At 31.3% G+C, this 20,660-nt stretch overlaps 1 non-coding gene across 1 annotated transcript; it reads right to left on the bottom strand.

Annotated features, from left to right (window-relative positions):
- Window positions 1-11,220: 11,220 nt before the first annotated feature.
- On the bottom strand, window positions 11,221-11,292 carry TRNAR-UCU (transfer RNA arginine (anticodon UCU)). Its single transcript has one exon. It is a non-coding gene; the product is annotated as a tRNA-Arg (tRNA).
- Between the last annotated feature and the right edge of the window lie 9,368 nt (window positions 11,293-20,660).

Below are 20,660 nucleotides of genomic sequence, written 5' to 3'. Positions count from 1 at the left end.
CTAGATCTACGCATTATTTCGTCAAGAGAAGTTCCTATCGAAGTTCACTATGAATCTTTAGGCACCTATCATGAAATTTATGGGCATTATCTAGTAGTAAGAAGTACAAAAAAACAAATTCGTTCTATTTACATTCGAACCAACGTAGGTCATATTTCTTTTTATCGAGAAATCGAAGAAGCTGTACAAGGTTTTTGCCGAGCCTATTCATATGGTATCTAATCATATAGATGGTTGTATCTAAGATAAACAAATTTATGATACTGGTGTAAATTCAAATCTTCATGATTTAACATTTAACAAGGATCTTAGTTTTTTAATTTCTCAATTTCTACACAAATTAAGATAAAGAAAAGGCAGTGTTTTCAATCATTGACTCAAATCCATTGTTGAACTGAATGAATCCCACTGAGTGGAATAGGGAGGTACTTATGGCAGAACGGACCAATCTAATGTTTCACAATAAAGTGATAGGTGGAACTGCCATTAAACGACTTATTAGCAGATTAATAGATCACTTCGGAATGGCATATACATCACATATCCTGGATCAAGTCAAGACTCTGGGATTCCGCCAAGCTACGGCTACATCCATTTCATTAGGAATTGATGACCTTTTAACAATACCTTCGAAAGGATGGCTAGTCCGAGATGCTGAACACCAAAATTTGATTTTGGAAAAACAGCATCATTATGGAAATGTACATGCAGTAGAAAAATTACGCCAATCCATTGAGATATGGTATGCTACAAGTGAATATTTTCGACAAGAAATGAATCCTAATTTTAGAATGACCGATCCTTTTAATCCAGTCCATATAATGTCCTTTTCGGGAGCTAGAGGAAATGCATCTCAAGTACACCAATTAGTAGGTATGAGAGGATTAATGTCGGATCCACAAGGACAAATGATTGATTTACCTATTCAAAGCAATTTACGCGAAGGGCTATCTTTAACAGAATATATAATTTCTTGCTACGGAGCTCGTAAAGGGGTTGTAGATACTGCTGTACGAACATCAGATGCTGGATATCTTACACGTAGACTTGTTGAAGTGGTTCAACATATTGTTATACGTCGAACAGATTGTGGTACCATTCGAGGAATTTCAGTAAATACCCAGAATGAAACGATGCCGGAAAGTAGTTGGACACAAACATTAATTGGTCGTGTATTAGCAGACGATATATACAGAGGTTCACGATGCATTGCCATTAGAAATCAAGATATTGGAATTGGACTTTTCAATCGATTGAAAACCTTTCAAACACAACCAATATCTATACGAACTCCTTTTACCTGTAGGAATACATCTTGGATCTGTCGATTGTGTTATGGTCAAAGTCCTACTCAAGGTCACTTGGTGGAATTAGGAGAAGCTGTAGGTATTATTGCGGGCCAATCCATTGGAGAACCGGGCACTCAATTAACATTAAGAACTTTTCATACTGGCGGAGTATTCACAGGGGGGACTGCCGAACAGGTGCGAGCACCTTATAATGGAAAAATTAAATTCAATGAGGATTTGGTTCATCCTACACGTACACGTCACGGGCATCCTGCTTTTCTATGTTATATAGACTTGTATGTTAGTATTGAAAATGGTGACATTATACATAATGTGACTATTCCACCAAAAAGTTTTCTATTAGTTCAAAATAATCAATATGTAAAATCAGAACAAGTGATTGCCGAGATTCTCGCAGGAACATATACTTTTAATTTAAAAGAAAAAGTTCGAAAACATGTTTATTCTGACTTAGAAGGAGAAATGCATTGGAGTACGGATGTGTATCATGCATCAGAATTTAAATATAGTAATGTCCATATCTTACCAAAAACAAGTCATTTATGGATTTTATCAGGAAAATCAGACAGATCCGCTTCAGTCTCTTTTTCAACCCGAAAAGATCAAGATCAATTGAACATTCATTATCTTTCTACAGGAGAAAGAGATATTTGTAACCATTTAGCAAGTAATAATAAAGTAAGACATAATTTGTTTCGTTTCACTCCTTCTGAAAAAAAAGAAAGAAGGATTTCAGATTATTCAAAAAATAATCAAATCCTATGTAAAGATCATTGTCATTTTACACATCCTGCTATTTTTCACGATACTACGGATTTATTAGCAAAGAGGCGGAGAAATCGATTCATTATTCCATTTCAATTCCAATCGATTCAAGAACGAGACAAAGCACTAATGTTAGATTCCAGTATCTCGATTGAAATACCAATCCATGGTATTTTTCGTAGAAATAGTATTTTTGCTTATTTCGATGATCCTCAATACCGAACACAGAGCTCGGGTATTACTAAATATAGGACTATTGATATAAATTACATTTTTAAAAAAGAGGATTTTTTAATCGAGTATCCAGGAATTCAAGAATTTAAGACAAAATACCAAATTAAAGTAGATCAATTTTTTTTCATTCCCGAAGAAGTGTATATTTTACCAGAATTTTCTTCCATAATGGTACGGAACAATAGTATTATTGAAGTAGATACACCAATCACTGTAAATATAAGAAGTCAAGTAAGCGGGTTGGTTCGATTGGAGAAGAAAAAAAAAAAGATTCAATTAAAAATATTTTCCGGGAATATCTATTTTCCCGGAGAAATGGATAAGATATCCCGGCACAGTGCCATGTTGATACCACCGAGAACGGTAAAAAAAAATTCAAAAGGATCAAAAAAAAAAATGAAAAATTGGATCTATGCTCAATGGATCACAATTATGAAAAAAAAGTATTTTGTTTTGGTTCGACCGGTCATTTTATATGAAATAGAAGATAGGATCAATTTAATCCAATTTTTTTCCCAAGATATGTTACAAGAAAGAGATAATTTGGAACTTCAAATTATTCATTATATTCTTTCTGGAAATGGAAAATCAATTCGGGGAATTTCTAATTCTAATACAAGTATTCAATTAGTTCGGACTTGTTTAGTCTTAAATTGGGATCAAGACAAAAAATTGTCTTCTATCGAAAAAGGGCATGCTTCTTTTGTTGAACTAAGTATAAAAGGTTTGGTTAGATATTTCTTAAAAATGGACTTAGGAAAATCCCATATTTCATATATAAGAAAAAGGAAAGATCCGCTCGGTTCAAGATTTATCTTGGATAATGAGTCGGACTGGACCAACATCAATCCATTTTTTTTTATAGATCCGAGGGAAAAAGTTCAACAATCACTTAGTCAAAATCATGGAACTATTCATATGTTGTTGAATAGAAATGAGAAATGCCGATCTTTAATAATTTTGTCATCATCGAATTGTTTTCAAATACGATCATTCCACGATGGAAAATATTACAATGGGATAAAAGAAGAAATAAATCCAATTCAAAGAGATCCTCTGATTCCAATTCAAAATTCGTTAGGTCCTTTAGGAATAGCCCTTCAAGTTGCCCATTTTTATTTTTACCTTTTAATTACTAATAATCAGATCTCGATAAATAAAAACGGGCAACTTGACAAATTAAAAGAAACTTTTCAAGTATTAAAATATTATTTAATAGACGAAAACGAGATCATTTATAAATCTGATCTATCTAGTAACATCCTTTTAAATCCATTCTATTTGAATTGGCATTTTTTCCATCATAATTATTGTGAAAAAAAAACGTTTCCCATAATAAGTCTTGGTCAATTTATTTGCGAAAATGTATGTATAGTTCAAACGAAAAATGAACCACACCTTAAATCGGGTCAAATTCTAACTGTTCAAATGGATTCTGTAGGAATAAGATCGGCTAACCCTTATTTGGCGACTCCTGGAACAACTGTTCATGGTCATTATGGAGAAATACTTTCTGAAGGAGATATATTAGTTACATTTATATATCAAAAATCGAGATCAGGTGATATAACACAAGGTCTTCCAAAAGTAGAACAGGTATTGGAAGTTCGTTCGATTGATTCAATATCCATAAACCTAGAAAAGAGAGTGGATACTTGGAATGGGCGTATAACAAGAATTCTTGGCATTCCTTGGGGATTCTTCATTAGTGCTGAGCTAACTATAGCGCAAAGTCGTATTTCTTTGGTTAATCAAATTCAAAAAGTTTATCGATCCCAGGGAGTTCACATTCATAATAGACATATAGAAATTATTGTGCGTCAAATAACATCAAAAGTATTGGTTTCAGAAGATGGAATGTCTAATGTTTTTTTGCCTGGCGAACTAATTGGATTGTTGCGGGCCGAACGAGCTGGGCGTTCCTTAGAAGAGTCGATCTGCTATCGAGTTCTATTATTGGGGATAACAAAAACATCTTTGAATACTCAAAGTTTCATATCTGAAGCAAGTTTTCAAGAAACTGCTAGAGTTTTATCAAAAGCCGCTCTCCGGGGTCGCATAGATTGGTTGAAAGGTCTGAAAGAGAACGTTGTTTTAGGGGGAATGATGCCAGTTGGTACTGGATTCAAAAGAATAATATACCGTTCAAAGCAAAGGCAATATAACAAGATTACCCCGGAAACAAAAAAAAGAATTTATGTGATACATCAAAATAATCTAGGATTTAAGAATTCCTAAAATAATGATTCTTAAGGTCGTATTCATCTCCGGTCACTTTATTTTGTATATATTTTGTATAATAAAAGAAACATAATAAATAAACGAATCATATTCAATGAAATAGAAAAAATGGCCCGATCTTTTTTTTATCAACGGCAAATTTTCAGTAGAAGAGAAGGTTCCTTCGGAACACTTATTTTTTTCTATTTCAGTATACTGGGTCTCTTTCTTTCATTTCAAAAAATTGATCTAATTTCTATTTGGAAATGAAAGAAAAGTGTGGGGATAATTATAAATGACAAAAAGATATTGGAACATAATTTTGGAAGAGATGATGGAAGCTGGTGTTCATTTTGGCCACGGTACTAGAAAATGGAATCCTAAAATGTCACCTTATATTTCTGCAAAGCGTAAGGGTATTCATATTACAAATCTTATTAGAACTGCTCGGTTTTTATCAGAATCTTGTGATTTAGTTTTTGATGCAGCAAGTGGGGGAAAACAATTCTTAATTGTTGGTACAAAAAAAAAAGCAGCTGATTCAGTAGCGCGGGCTGCAATAAGAGCTCGGTGTCATTATGTTAATAAAAAATGGCTCGGCGGTATGTTAACGAATTGGTATACTACAAAAACACGACTTCAAAAGTTCAGGGACTTGAGAATGCAACAAAAGACGGGGAGATTTCATAGTTTTCCAAAAAAAGATGCCGCTATATTGAAGAGACAATTAGCTCAATTGGAAACATATCTTGGCGGCATTAAATATATGAAGGGCTTACCAGATATTGTAATAATCGTCGATCAACAAGAAGAATATACGGCTCTTCGAGAATGTATAACTTTGGAAATTCCAACAATTTGTTTAATTGATACAAATAGTGACCCGGACCTCGCTGATATTTCAATTCCAGCTAATGATGATGCTATAGCCTCAATTCGATTAATTCTTAACAAATTAGTTTTTGCAATTTGTGAGGGTCGGTCTAGATATATACGAAATTCTTGATTAATAATAAGATAAAAAATTCTTGAATTTGCTTCGAGGGGTTCATAGATTTATGGAATCGCTTACTATACTAGTAAGAAATTGCACAAAAATGAAAATAGAAAACAAACAAAAATTTTATGTAATTAGTATCGGTATTCAAAATCAAAAATGAAAGTAGACAAATCAAAAGGGAAAGGAGATGTTTGAATAAAAATAATTCCCTTTTTTCAACTTCTTTTTTTAGAGGACAGGACAATATGAATGTTTTATTATGCTCTATCAACACATTAAAAAGATTATACGATATATCTGCTGTGGAAGTAGGTCAACATTTCTATTGGCAAATAGGGGGTTTCCTAGTACATGCCCAAGTACTTATTACTTCTTGGGTTGTAATTGCTATCTTATTGGTTTCAGCCATTCTAGTTATTCGAAATCTGCAAACCATTCCCACTTTCGGTCAGAATTTATTTGAATATGTTCTTGAATTCATTCGAGACGTGAGCAAAACTCAGATTGGAGAAGAATATGGTCCGTGGGTTCCTTTTATTGGAACTTTGTTTCTATTTATTTTTGTTTCTAATTGGTCAGGGGCTCTTTTACCTTGGAAAATCATCCAATTACCTCATGGGGAGTTAGCTGCACCCACAAATGATATAAATACTACCGTTGCATTAGCTTTACTTACATCAGTTGCATATTTCTATGCGGGTCTTTCAAAAAAAGGATTAGCTTATTTTAGTAAATACATCCAACCAACTCCAATCCTTTTACCGATTAACATATTAGAAGATTTCACAAAACCCTTATCCCTTAGTTTTCGACTTTTCGGAAATATATTAGCTGATGAATTAGTAGTTGTTGTTCTTGTTTCTTTAGTACCTTTAGTAGTTCCTATACCTGTCATGTTCCTTGGATTATTCACAAGCGGTATTCAAGCTCTCATTTTTGCTACTTTAGCTGCGGCTTATATAGGTGAATCCATTGAAGGCCATCATTGACTAGTTTTCTCAAAAATAGTCTTTTTTGTTTAGCTTGCCACACATATATTGTGGCTCAATAGAATCTACAAAATAAACATCTATCTATAGATATATAGATAGATATAGATAGATCTATTCGATTAGTATATATTAGTTTGGATATTCAAAAAAAATGAATAGCTAGAATTAGAATTCTGTATGATATTTACGTTTACAATGTGTGATAAAAAGATACTATATAGAATGTTAGTAGATTCTCGTTTGATTCACATTTAATTCAACAATTGATCAAAAGATAATTAAAAACATTTAGATCACCCAATTTCCTATATTTCTTTGAAACATTAATGAAATCGAATGAATTTATTTAGATTGATTGTATCCATATGGGATAAGAGAATAAGAAAAGAGGGAAGGGGAGCTTAAAAAAAAACATGATAAAAAAAATAGAAGTGAGGGGATCAGTCAAGGTTTTTTAGGTTTCAAAGAATGAATTTCAATTTCGATTGAATCTAAAACACAAAGAAAATTAGTTTACAGCATAGAAGAAACCTATGTATATGTGATATGATATTATAGATGAACTAGTTTTATATGAACTAACCATATATCTGAAATAACTAATCTTTTCTATATAAAAAAGGCCTCGCTATTACTGTCAATTTCTATAGGGATAGAAAAGCAAAGTCCTTGCGTTTCAGCTCTAATTGTGAATTGAAAATTAAAAAACTAAAGAAATTGTATAAAAAAACGAAGAATTCAAAGAATGATTCCAAAATTAAGGTAAGAGAAGAACAAAGATTATACAGATTCACCCCCAAAACTATGTAGTTCGAGACGAAAAAAGAAATCTCGAAGTAATTCGTTTAATAACTATTATTTTCAATTTTTAATTCTTATTTTTATTAATTACTTTAACTGAAAAAGTCTTGGTAATTGAAAAATGAAGTCAGAATTTATTAGTCGATTATATCATTAACTATTTCTTTCTTTTATATGTAGGTTACGAGGAAATTCTCATGAATCCAATTATTTCTGCCGCTTCTGTTATTGCTGCTGGATTGGCCGTAGGGCTTGCTTCTATTGGACCTGGGGTTGGTCAAGGCACTGCCGCAGGGCAAGCTGTAGAGGGGATTGCACGACAACCAGAGGCAGAGGGAAAAATACGGGGTACTTTATTACTTAGTCTGGCTTTTATGGAAGCTTTAACAATTTACGGGCTGGTTGTAGCATTAGCACTTTTATTTGCTAATCCTTTTGTTTAATCCTAAAAAGATAAAAATACATATGTGGACTTCCTTTTTCGAATTATATTAATAATTCACTCCTACAATTCTTTATCTGTTCGGATAAGAACACAGGAGAAGGACTAATTGAAAGGTATTCACATACTTATTCACCCTCTTTCTTCTTTTTGTTTAGTCCAATGAACCCCTCTTTTATTTTATTTCTTTTAAGATAATTTTTTGAAAGTGTTCAAACTAGATAGATTTTGCAATTGATAAAAGAACTGGTATCTAATTCTAAGAAGTATCATTCTTTTAGGGAATCTTCCAATTGATTGACCAATCCAAATTATATCAAATTCTATAATTATATATTCCAATTAGATTATTATATTATCTATCTAATAGGAATATTAGAAAGATAATTAGTCTATTCATAAGAGGAGATGAGATCATATGAAAAATATAACCGATTCTTTCCTTTGTTTGGGCTCCTGGCCATCCGCCGGAAGTTTCGTGTTTAATACCGATATTTTAGCAACAAATCCAATAAATCTTAGTGTAGTGTTAGGTCTACTGGTTTTTTTTGGAAAGGGAGTGTGTGCGAGTTGTTTATTTCAAAGAATAAATTGGATTTAACCAAACTGCACTTTTTAGTTTAGTTAGAATTAAGAAAATGTGCAGAATCCCGCGAATTACTTCTGAATTCATTTTCTTTTTTGAATAAATTAAGAAAAATCTTAAAGAACCATAGCATTTCGCGCTTTATTGGTAATCCACTTTGATTCTCTATTTACCAAAAATTTTGGACTATTACCATGGTTAAAAAGAGTTTGAAGTCTATACGCAGTGTAGTACTCTTTCTACCGCTATATTAATACAGAAAGGAAACGGTTTCAAAAAAATTATTCGATTTTTTTTCGATATAAAACACTCATGTCGATAAAAAAAATGGCTTGAATCCTATTTATGGCGAGAAATAAAAAACGGGTGAATTTAAACCTCCCCTTTGTACGATGCGTAATCGATGGATGACCTATGTATAAATTCAAAAGAAGTCTTTGGATTTGAATAAAAAAACAACTTTGTTGACATATATTTGTTTGGTCAAAAGAGTCCTCCGAATATTCTAGTCTTATATTGGTAATTGTTTTCACTTTGAATAGAGAAGAGAGGATAGGCTCATTACATAAAAAATTGGTAAATTTCCGATAAGTAATTGAGTGTGAGAGCCAAATGAATCGAAAGATTCATGTTTGGTTCGGGAAGAGATCATAGACATTTTGAAATGGATGGAAAGAGAGTCTACTTTCATTACGTGATTTATTAGATAATCGAAAACAGAAAATCTGGAGAACTATTCGAAACTCAGAAGAATTACAGGAAAACGCCATTGAACAGCTCGAAAAAGCCCAGGCCCGCTTAAGGAAAGTTGAAACAGAAGCAGATCTGTTTCGGGTGAATGGCTATTCTGAGATCAAACGAGAAAAATTGAATTTAATTAATTCAATTTATACGACTTTGGAACAATTAGAAAATTACAAAAACGAAGCTATTGATTTTGAACAACAAAGAGTTATTAATCAAGTTCGACAGCGGGTTTTACAACAAGCCTTACAGGGAGCTCTAGGAACTCTAAATAGTTGCTTGAACAACGAGTTACATTTACGTACTGTTAGTGCTAATATTGGCATGTTTGGGATGATGAAATAAAAAAATAACTGATTAGGCTTTCTATTATACAATAGAGTATAGGCATCATTTTTTTCTTATAAAAAATAAATTTAAGATATTTTCATGGTAACCATTCGTGCAGATGAAATTAGTAAAATTATCCGTGAACGCATTGAGCAATATAATACAGAAGTAAAAATTGTAAATACTGGTACCGTACTTCAAGTAGGCGATGGTATTGCTCGTATTTATGGTCTTGATGAAGTAATGGCGGGTGAATTGGTGGAATTTGAAGAAGGTACTATAGGCATTGCTTTGAATTTGGAATCAAAAAATGTTGGTGTTGTATTAATGGGTGATGGTTTGCTGATACAAGAGGGAAGTTCAGTAAAAGCAACAGGAAGAATTGCTCAGATACCTGTAAGTGAAGCTTATTTGAGTCGTGTTATAAATGCCCTGGCTAAACCAATTGACGGTCGAGGAGAAATTTCAGCTTCGGAATCTCGATTAATAGAATCTCCCGCTCCCGGTATTATTTCAAGACGTTCGGTATATGAGCCTCTCCAAACAGGACTTATTGCTATTGATTCGATGATCCCCATAGGACGGGGCCAGCGAGAATTAATTATTGGAGATAGACAAACAGGTAAAACAGCAGTAGCCACAGATACAATTCTCAATCAACAGGGACAAAATGTAATATGTGTTTATGTAGCTGTTGGTCAAAAAGCATCTTCTGTGGCTCAAGTGGTGACTACCTTACAAGAAAGAGGAGCAATGGAATACACTATTGTAGTAGCTGAAACAGCGGATTCTCCAGCTACATTACAATACCTCGCGCCTTATACAGGAGCAGCTCTGGCTGAATATTTTATGTACCGTGAACGTCACACTTTAATCATTTATGACGATCTCTCCAAACAAGCACAGGCTTATCGGCAAATGTCTCTTCTATTACGAAGACCACCAGGTCGCGAAGCTTATCCAGGGGATGTTTTTTATTTACATTCGCGTCTTTTGGAAAGAGCCGCTAAATTAAGTTCTCAGTTAGGCGAAGGAAGTATGACTGCTTTACCAATAGTTGAAACTCAATCGGGAGATGTTTCAGCTTATATTCCTACGAATGTAATTTCCATTACAGATGGCCAAATATTCTTATCGGCCGATCTATTCAATGCTGGAATAAGACCCGCTATTAATGTTGGTATTTCAGTTTCCAGAGTTGGATCGGCGGCTCAAATCAAAGCCATGAAACAAGTAGCTGGTAAATTAAAATTGGAATTAGCACAATTCGCAGAATTAGAAGCTTTTGCACAATTCGCTTCTGATCTAGATAAAGCTACTCAAAATCAATTAGCAAGAGGTCAACGATTGCGCGAGTTGCTTAAACAATCCCAATCAGCTCCTCTTACTGTGGAAGAACAGATAGTAACTATTTATACCGGAACGAATGGTTATCTTGATTCATTAGAAATTGGACAGGTAAGGAAATTTCTTGTTGAGTTACGTGCTTACTTAAAGACGAATAAACCTCAATTCAAAGAAATCATATCTTCTACCAAGACATTCACTGGGGAAGCAGAAGCCCTTTTAAAGGACGCTATTAAAGAACAGATGGAACTCTTTTTATTCCAGGAACAAGTAGAAAAAAATTGATGAATCATTAAATAATTTTGTAATTCAATTTTCCAATTTTTATAATTAGTATCTTTTAATATGTTTTTATTTCATTTGAATATTATATATAATGAATTCGAATCAAAATGTAATAAATCAAAAAAAATAGAAGGACAAGGTTGAAATTAGATATGCAAACAACTTGCGTCCAATAGGATTTGAACCTATACCTAAGGTTTAGAAGACCTCTGTCCTATCCATTAGACAATGGACGCTTCTATTTTATATTTGATTCTTTAACCTTTTTAACTAAACCTTATTAAAAAGATTAAAGAATCAAACAAATATAAAGAATTCTAGAAATTATAAAAATAAAATAAATCAAATATTTAGAATAAAAGAAAAAAAAAATAAAAAAGAAAAATCAATTGAATATAATTGAATATATATAACTAAAACTAAATTAAGAAATGAAAATGAAGAATTGACAAATTCTTTAAGAATTCTAGATTCATTCTCGAAGAAAAAAGATAGATTTAAATAGAATAAAATAGAAGCGGGTAGCGGGAATCGAACCCGCATCGTTAGCTTGGAAGGCTAAGGGTTATAGTCGACGTTGATTCATCATTTTGATTTAACGTCTCTAATTCAAAACTGAACGTGAAACTTTTGTTTCATTCGGCTCCTTTACGGAATGAAGAGATGGACAATAAAAAAAATTGACCCATAACATCTATGTCAGCCTTTTTGTATGAATAGGTTTCAAATATCTTGCTTTTTAGATGATCCCTCTAGAAGAGCAATATTCTAACAATCTATGTTTTTTTTCTAGTTACTTCGTTCTCTATTTCTATTTCAGAAAATCTTTAGGAAAAGAAGAAAATTTCCGTCGAGCTAAAAAAATGTCGATGTCTCTAGTAAACTAAAAGAATCGTTTAATAGCTATTTTGCTTCAATTTTTACTATGCAAAAAAATGGAAGATTTAGTTACGATTAGAAAGAAACTTTGTATATTTCTCTCCATAGATCCTTTAGTAATACTCAAAAAATTCGGATTATAGATCCAATTCCAAAAACTTATGTTTCATAATTTTAAAACTCAATTTGTCAAATTCGATTTGATTCTTCTTGTATACAAATTACAATAATGTATATTATACCGCAAATAATTCATCGAGGGGTATAAAGGAGTCCCTTTAAGTAAAAAATAAAGTTTTTGATCGGCATATGAATCAAATGGGGGATCCCTTAACTTTTGGGGGGTCCTTGAAACGAATCGCACTTTTTTACCACTAAACTATACCCGCTACAATATCATTATTGTATCTTTTGTTGAACAAAGCAATCAGACAAAATAAAGAAATGGGAGGCATAATATTCTAATAAGTCGAGTATTGACATGTTTCATTAGAGAATCTTCTAATGAAATTTGAAAAACGGGATAATTTTCATTTTTTTATTTTGCTGAAGGTTATATATATATACAATTTACGTTACCAGAAAAAAGAGAGGGAGTAAGAAAAGAGAACATTTTTATATTATCTTATTTTGGTTTTATCTCATAGGAATCTATCCGTATCTCTTATTTTTTTTTTAATTACAAATATTTTTACAAATATTTTTTTTTCGAATAAAATATATTCAAATAAAGAATTTTTCTTCAATATTCATGGGAATAAAAGAAAAAGAGCCCGACTAGGTACTGGCCGGGCTCATTGGCTGTATAAAAAGAAAAAAAGAAAACTAAAATATATAGAATAATAAAAAAAAGATAGATAAGATAAAAAAGAATAAAAAAAAAGCAAGTCTCTTTTTTTTTTAAGCTCCCTTTTTGTTCTTCTTGTTTATGTGATATAACATAAACAAAGTAATTCTTTTTTTTTTCAATTGGGGAGAGATGGCTGAGTGGACTATAGCGTCGGATTGCTAATCCGTTGTACAAATTCTTGTACCGAGGGTTCGAATCCCTCTCTTTCCGTTGATAATTTGGTATTTTTTTTTGAACTTGTTTTTTTTATTTACTAGTTAAAGATGTTAAAATAGAGAAAATCCTAAAAATATTTCAAAATTCCGCACAAGCAAGAAAACACAGAATCCACTTTTTTCTTATTCTATTCTTCACGTCCTGGATTACGTCCTGGATCGTTAGATAGGAATCCGAAGATGAAAAGAGAAACGAAAAAGATCACTACCGTATAAACAAAAAGTTTTAGAGTAAGCATTATGAAATCTCCAAGATAATTAAAAAACGACAAAGAAAGAGAATAGATTCTCTTATATTACAACATATTTTGTTTCTTTTAATACTAAGATACTAAGTTTCTAAAAAATGAAGTTTTTTTAGGATATGAGGAGATATATATATATGAGTTTCGAAAATGAATTGATAGTAAGAGTAGATTATTTTATTACAAATTATCAATAATTCTTTTGACCAAAAATCCTTTTTTTCTGTAATCTAGGTATTCGATTGGTGAGGGGTTCCAATCGAATAATCGGATTAGGTTTTTTCAATTCAAAAAACGTAAATGATGAGAAGGTCCCTTTTTTTCCTATATATTGAAAAATTTCAATATTGGAATCCAGAAGTCACACTGTAAGACTTATCTGATCTTATAAATTGTTAAAATGTTCGAGTTTTAGTTTTCTGAAAAATTCTGAATTTTTTTACGACATTATTCAAATTAAAAATATCATCGAAAACTTACAGCAGCTTGCCAAACAAAAGCTAAAAGAAAAAATAGTACGGGTATTACTGGCATAATATCCACAATTGGATTCAAGAAAGCGTAGGCTTCGGGCAATTTCTCCAAAAAAAAACTACTGGAATAAAGGACGGAGTGAATACAAATACAGATCCAACTAAAGATATTAAGCATAACAAACATTTTGTTCTTTAAAAAAAATAAAAGTTATTTTTGTTTTTTTTTTTTTCATTCTAATTTTCAATTTTATTGCATTATATACATAATACAATAAAAAGGAAAATAAAGAGTTATGAATAAAAGTAAAAAAATGAATCAAATAAGATAAGAATCTCGAGAATCCTTCTTTTATTTGAACTTTTCCAGTTTCAAAATATTTTTTATTCTGAAATCAAAAAAATTGAAGAAATCATACTTCCTTCTATATAATATCTTAATTGAATTGTATGTAATGATCAATCAATTTAGTTTTATCCTATCTATCTATATCCATTTATAGATATAGATAGATATGTAGATACGCATATAAAATACTAGTCGCAAAATTTTTTTTTTATAGAAATTTTTGAACTGGAATTGACGAACAACCAATATCAATAATAGTCTTTATTAATGTAAAATGGAAAATGGGGCGTGGCCAAGCGGTAAGGCAACGGGTTTTGGTCCCGCTATTCGGAGGTTCGAATCCTTCCGTCCCAGAGCATATCTATTTAGGATGTATATCATATTTGAATACAGATTGTATCGCATAATTAAAAGGGACCCTCCTTTTTTTGAAAAAAAAAATTATCATTTTTCTACTTTACAAATTATAAAAATAGAATAGAGTAGAAAATATATTGCTAGAATATCAAGTTCATTTTCATTTATGTCTTTACTTTTAAAAAGGTTTTCATTATATATAAGAAAAACCGAAACGTAAAAAAAAGGATAGATTCTTATGTAGCGAATGAATCAATCACTATTCACGATTCGATAATTACATACTGGATCTAAGCTAAGGGAATGTTAGAGTAAAACTTCGTTTGAAACGATGTGGTAAAAAGCAACGTGCGGCTTGAAAGACATGATTAAATTAGGGGTGGATTTTGATATCCGCCATTTTTTCTAGTATTTTACAAACGAACATGATCTTGACTTGACATCATTTGTTCTGTTCCACTAGACCCCTTTTTTTGTTTTTGGGACAGGAAAGGGATTAATGATGTAAATAGTACATGATGGAACTCGAATTTATTCATTTCTCGGGAGCAAGTATCTAAAATTTAATAAATTCTAAAAAGTTAATAAGTCTGTTTATTTTATAAAAATAGAAAGGATCTTATTTCAGCCAGGTTCAAAAAAAATGGTTGAAATTTGTAAAATTGCTTTTTTATCAAAAAGTTTATCCGCAGGAATTAACTTTTTTTATGATTCTTTCAGAGAAAAACAGGTATGTTGCTCCCATTTTTTTAAAAAATTGAAGATTCCCGGAGTAATGTCTAAACCCAAAGATTCAAAGAAAAGCTAAAAAATCAGGGAATTAAGGAAATACCATTTTCAAATTGTATCATCAATTCTATTATCAAAAATTTTAGAAAAAAGAAATGAATGATAAAGAAACGAAATACGGGCAAGAAAGAGGAGTAGAGACCACTCAATAAATGAAATAGCTGCTGCTTGGTTTTCTTTTTAGTTTTTTGAGAATTTTTCAAATTGAGTGTTATGGAGGTACAAATAGGAAGAGTTTTTTTTTTTCAGAAAGAAAATACGAAAGAAAAATACTTCAGTCATTGTTTAATTGATTTGATGATTTTATTGCTCTATTTTACATCATAATTTTCGAAATACATAGAATTTTTGATATTCTCGAGCCGTACGGGGATAAAAATTTCCTGTACGTTTGGAGGGGGGGTATCTATATCTATCCCAAAGAGCTGTTTATCGAATTGTTGCTAAGGGATGTTCGACCCCAAAGAGAGGGAAGATATCTTCAGAAAGTGGATCCTATAAAGAATTAAACCTATTTCAATATTCCTGTTATTCTTTCATTTCCTTGACAAGGGGCGCTTAACCTACAGGAACTGTTCAGCATATTTCAAAAAAGGCAGGTGTTTTTATAGAACTTAGCTCGAATCAACAAACGAAATTCAATTAATGAAATCAAAAAGGGGGTGTAGATTATTTGTATATAGATTTACAAAACTCCCCGCTCTCTTGTTATATTCATACTTCATTTTTTTATTTCTTGTTGTTTATATAGAATCATAGAATGCAATTTTATATAGTCAGACAATTCATGAAATTTTCATAAATCTTCAAAAAAAATGAAAAATTGTATAGAGATAAAAGAGAGAATATAGGAAAAAAAAGAGTAACTAAATATAGTAATTGGACTTTTAAATAGATTCCCCCCTATGAGGTGATTTTTTTATTTCATATTTCTTCTTATTTTATTGTTATTTCTTTTTAATATTGACTCGCTCTTTATTTTTTTCAGTTATTAATTCTAGTTATTTGATTTATATACTTTTTTTTGATAGTAAATAAATGAGATAGAATATTCAAAATGGAATATTTCTATTATTTGATTTTTCATCCAATGACTATACATTTTTTTTTATGGAAATACAGGAAAAAACTCTATGGAAAAATGGTGGTTCAATTCTAAGTTACTTAATAGGAAGTTCGAATACAGGTGTGAATTAAGTAAATCAATGGAGAGTCTTGGTCCTATTGAGAATACCAGTCTAAGCGAAGAACCCAAAATTTTAACTGATATAGATAAAAAAATTCAGAGGTGGGATGATCGTGATAATTCTAGTTATAATTCTTTTGATTATTTAGTAGGTGTCGATAACATACAGGATTTCCTATCTGATAAAACTTTTTTAGTTAGGGATAATAAGAAGAACAGTTATTCCATATATTTAGATATTGAAAATAAAACTTTGGAGATTAACAACAATCATTCTTTTCTAAGGGTTTTTTCTAGCTATCTGAATACTGTTATTAAGAGTGATTACGATCATTCCATGTATGATACTCCTTTTAGTTGGAACAATTATATTAATAGTTGCATTGATAGTTATTTTCATTCTCAAATCTGTGTTGATAGTTGCATTTTTGGTAATATAGTCGAATATAATGACAGTTATTTTTATAGTTACTTTTTAGGTAAGGTCAGAAATTGTAGTGAAAGTGAGAATTCTAGTTTTAGTTTAATAACTAGTACGAATGATACAAATGATAGTGATTCCACTCTAGTAGAAAATTATATGAATCTCCATGAAAGTGAACAATTGACGCATTTGTGGATTGAATGCGAAAATTGTTATGAATTAAATTATAAAAAATTTTGGAAATCAAAAAGGAATATTTGTGAATACTGTGGATATCATTTGAAAATGGACAGTTCAGATAGAATCGAATTTTCGATTGATTCGGGTACTTGGAATCCTATGGATGAAGACATGGTTTCTCTGGATCTCATTGAATTTCATTCAGAAGAAGAACCTTATAAAGATCGTATTGATTCTTATCAAAGAAAAACAGGATTAACTGAGGCTGTTCAAACAGGGACAGGTCAAGTAAATGGTATTCCTGTAGCAATTGGTATTATGGATTTTAAGTTTATGGGAGGTAGCATGGGATCCGTAGTAGGTGAGAAAATCACCCGTTTGGTAGAATATGCTACTAATCAACTTTTACCTCTTATTCTCGTATGTTCGTCCGGAGGAGCGCGTATGCAAGAAGGAAGTTTGAGCTTGATGCAAATGGCTAAAATTTCTTCTGCTTTATATTATTATCAAACAATTCAAAAATTATTCTATGTATCGATACTTACATCTCCTACTACGGGTGGGGTGACAGCTAGTTTTGGCATGTTGGGGGATATCATTATTGGCGAACCAAACGCTTATATTGCATTTGCTGGTAAAAGAGTAATTGAACAAACATTGAATAAGACAGTGCCCGAAGATTCACAAGTAGCTGAATCTTTATTCAATAAGGGTTTAATTGATTCAATCGTACCGCGTAATCTTTTAAAGGGAGTTGTAACTGAGTTATTGCAATTCCATAATTTCTTTTCTTTGACTAAAAAGGAAAGAAATTATGGAATTGAAATACAAAATCAAAACATACAGGATCAAAGTAATAAAATAAAAGAATAATAAAAAAATACTAAGAATCATAAAAGGGTATATTCTGATATATATCGGCTTAGCTATAATCACTAGAATTCCTATATACTAAGTATAAAGATATAGGAATTCTAGTGATTATAGACTGTCTTTTTTAATAAAAATAAGAATAAAAATCGACAAAAATAAAAATAGATATAGTACAAATAGTAAATCGAGGTACCCTTATTTATGATAAACTTTCCTTCCATTTTTGTTCCTTTAGTGGGTCTAGTATTTCCGGCAATTGCAATGGCTTCTTTATTTCTTTATGTTCAAAAAAACAAGATTTTTTAGATACGGCGGTAAGTAGGGAAAAATATTATAGATCTTTTTTTTAGAGCTGGAAGCAATTGGATGAATTCCCCCTAAAGGTTTACATTTCAGTAGCGCCAGTTGATGAAAATTACTTTAGAAACAAGTAAAATTCTGGGGTTTTTTATTCCACAATTATTATTCTTAAAAAGAAAAAGAGGGGGTAATGAATATTTTAAAAAAAAGATCAAAAGAAGTACTGATCTATTCTATAACAGAGTCTCGAAAAATAAGCAATATCTTTTCAGCCTTTATCATTTTTTTAGGTTCATTGGGGTTATTGTTGGTTGCAATTTCCAGTTATCTCGGTATGGGTCTTTTCCTTTTTTCTCAGGAAATTAGTAATTTTCCATTTATTCCACAAGGGGCCGCGATGGCTTTTTATGGAATTGGGGGTCTCTTTATTAGTTTTTATTTGTGGTGGATTATTTTGTGGGATATTGGCGGTGGTTTTGATATCTTCGATAAAAAAAATAAAGAAGAAGTATGTTTTCTTCGTTGGGGATTTCCTGGAAAAAATCGTCGTATTATTCTCAAAATACCTATGAACGAGATTAAATTATCAGAATAATAACAGGAGTTCAAGAACGAAGTATTTTGACTCGTACTCTTACTTATGAGAGTCTCGTTTATATGGAAACAATAGAACAGGGGTTTATTCCCTTGACTCGTATTGAAGATAATTTGACTCCACTAGAAATTGCAAATAGAGCTGGCGAATTATCTTTTTTTTTAGGTGTACCGCTTCTTTATTGATGAAAATTGGACTTAACTAGAAATAAAATTGCACAAAAAGTTTCAGAATTGTCCTATTTATTTAGTGTACCGATTGAAATATTTTGAAAAAAAACTGTTTTTTGCAAAATATTTCAATTTTTATTTTTATAGATGGGACATTTTTTGATTTCGAAATTTGAATATTATAGTCATAACTCGAAGTGCTCCTTGGTGTATTTCTAAAAAGAATCCTTTTTTCTTCGAATCTTAGCAATTAATATCCTTTCGAAACAATATTTTTTTCTTCATTGGATTGGAATTGACTGTGAATTCTTTCGATTTCTTATTCGATTTATGTATTCTTTTTTCTCAATTAAAGAAGGCAAAGGCTAACTTCCGAAGTTTAAGTAAAAAAAAATGATAAAATACAATCTAAATTTATCTAGAAGCTCTATAACTTGTAATGAAGCTTATACTTGATAGAAAAGTTATTATCATATAGAGTTGACGAAAGAGATGAAGTTAAGTTCATTAAAGACGAAAAATGAAAAAAAAAAAAAGCATTCCCCTTCTATATCTTACATCTATAGTCTTTTTGCCCTGGTGTATCTCTTTCACATTTAAGAAAAGTCTGGAATCTTGGTTTATTAATTGGTGGAATACTAGTCAATCCGAAATTTTCTTGAATGATATTAAAGAAAAGAGTATTCTAAACAAATTCATAGAATTAGAGGAACTGTTTTTCTTAGATGACATGTTAAAGGAATGTCCGAAAACATATATACAAAACCTTCGTACTGGAATTTATAAAGAAACAATCCAATTAATCAAAACACACAATGAAGATCGTATGAATACGATTTTGCACTTCTCCACAAATATAATTTGTTTCTTTATTCTAAGCGGTTATTCTATTCTTGGTAATCAAGAACTTGTTCTTATTAACTCTTTGGTTCGAGAATTTATATATAATTTAAGTGACACAATAAAAGCTTTTTCTATTCTTTTATTAACTGATTTATGTATAGGATTCCATTCAACCCATGGGTGGGAACTACTTTTTGGCTTCGTTTATAAAGATTTTGGATTTGCTCAAAATGATCAAATTATATCCGGTCTTGTGTCCACTTTTCCAGTCATTTTAGATACAATTTTAAAATATTGGATTTTCCGTTATTTAAATCGCATATCTCCATCACTTGTAGTGATTTATCATTCAATGAATGATTGACAGAAAAACCGATTTACTTCAATGAATTTCAAGTTTTTATCTAAAAAAGATAATTTTTCATTTTCCCCTCTTTAAAAAAAAGTTAAATAAAAAAGGGGTTCCCACCTTGGATAGGGAACTATGCGAGTGACCTACCTAATCTTATTGTAGAAATTTTCAGGATCAATGATTAGACCATGCAAACTAGAAATGCTTTTTCTTGTATAAAGGAAGGGATTACCCGATCCATTTCTATATCGGTCATGATATATATAATAATTCGAGCACCCTTTTCAAATGCATATCCAATTTTTGCACAGCAGGGTTATGAAAATCCCGAGAAGCAACCGGTCGTATTGTCTGTGCCAATTGCCATTTAGCTAATAAGCCCGTGGATATTGAGGTTCCACAAGCGGTACTTCCTGATACTGTATTTGAAGCAGTTGTTCGAATTCCTTATGATATGCAAGTGAAACAAGTTCTAGCTAATGGTAAAAAGGGAACTTTGAATGTGGGGGCTGTTCTTATTTTAC

Source organism: Vigna unguiculata, unplaced genomic scaffold, assembly GCF_037176805.1.
Source record: "Vigna unguiculata cultivar grain cowpea cultivar isolate G323 ecotype 2 unplaced genomic scaffold, ASM3717680v1 ptg000257l, whole genome shotgun sequence".
NCBI classification, from domain to species: Eukaryota; Viridiplantae; Streptophyta; class Magnoliopsida; order Fabales; family Fabaceae; genus Vigna; species Vigna unguiculata.
Note: the sequence above shows the minus strand (reverse complement) of the source record. Positions and strands in the feature narration are given on the sequence as shown.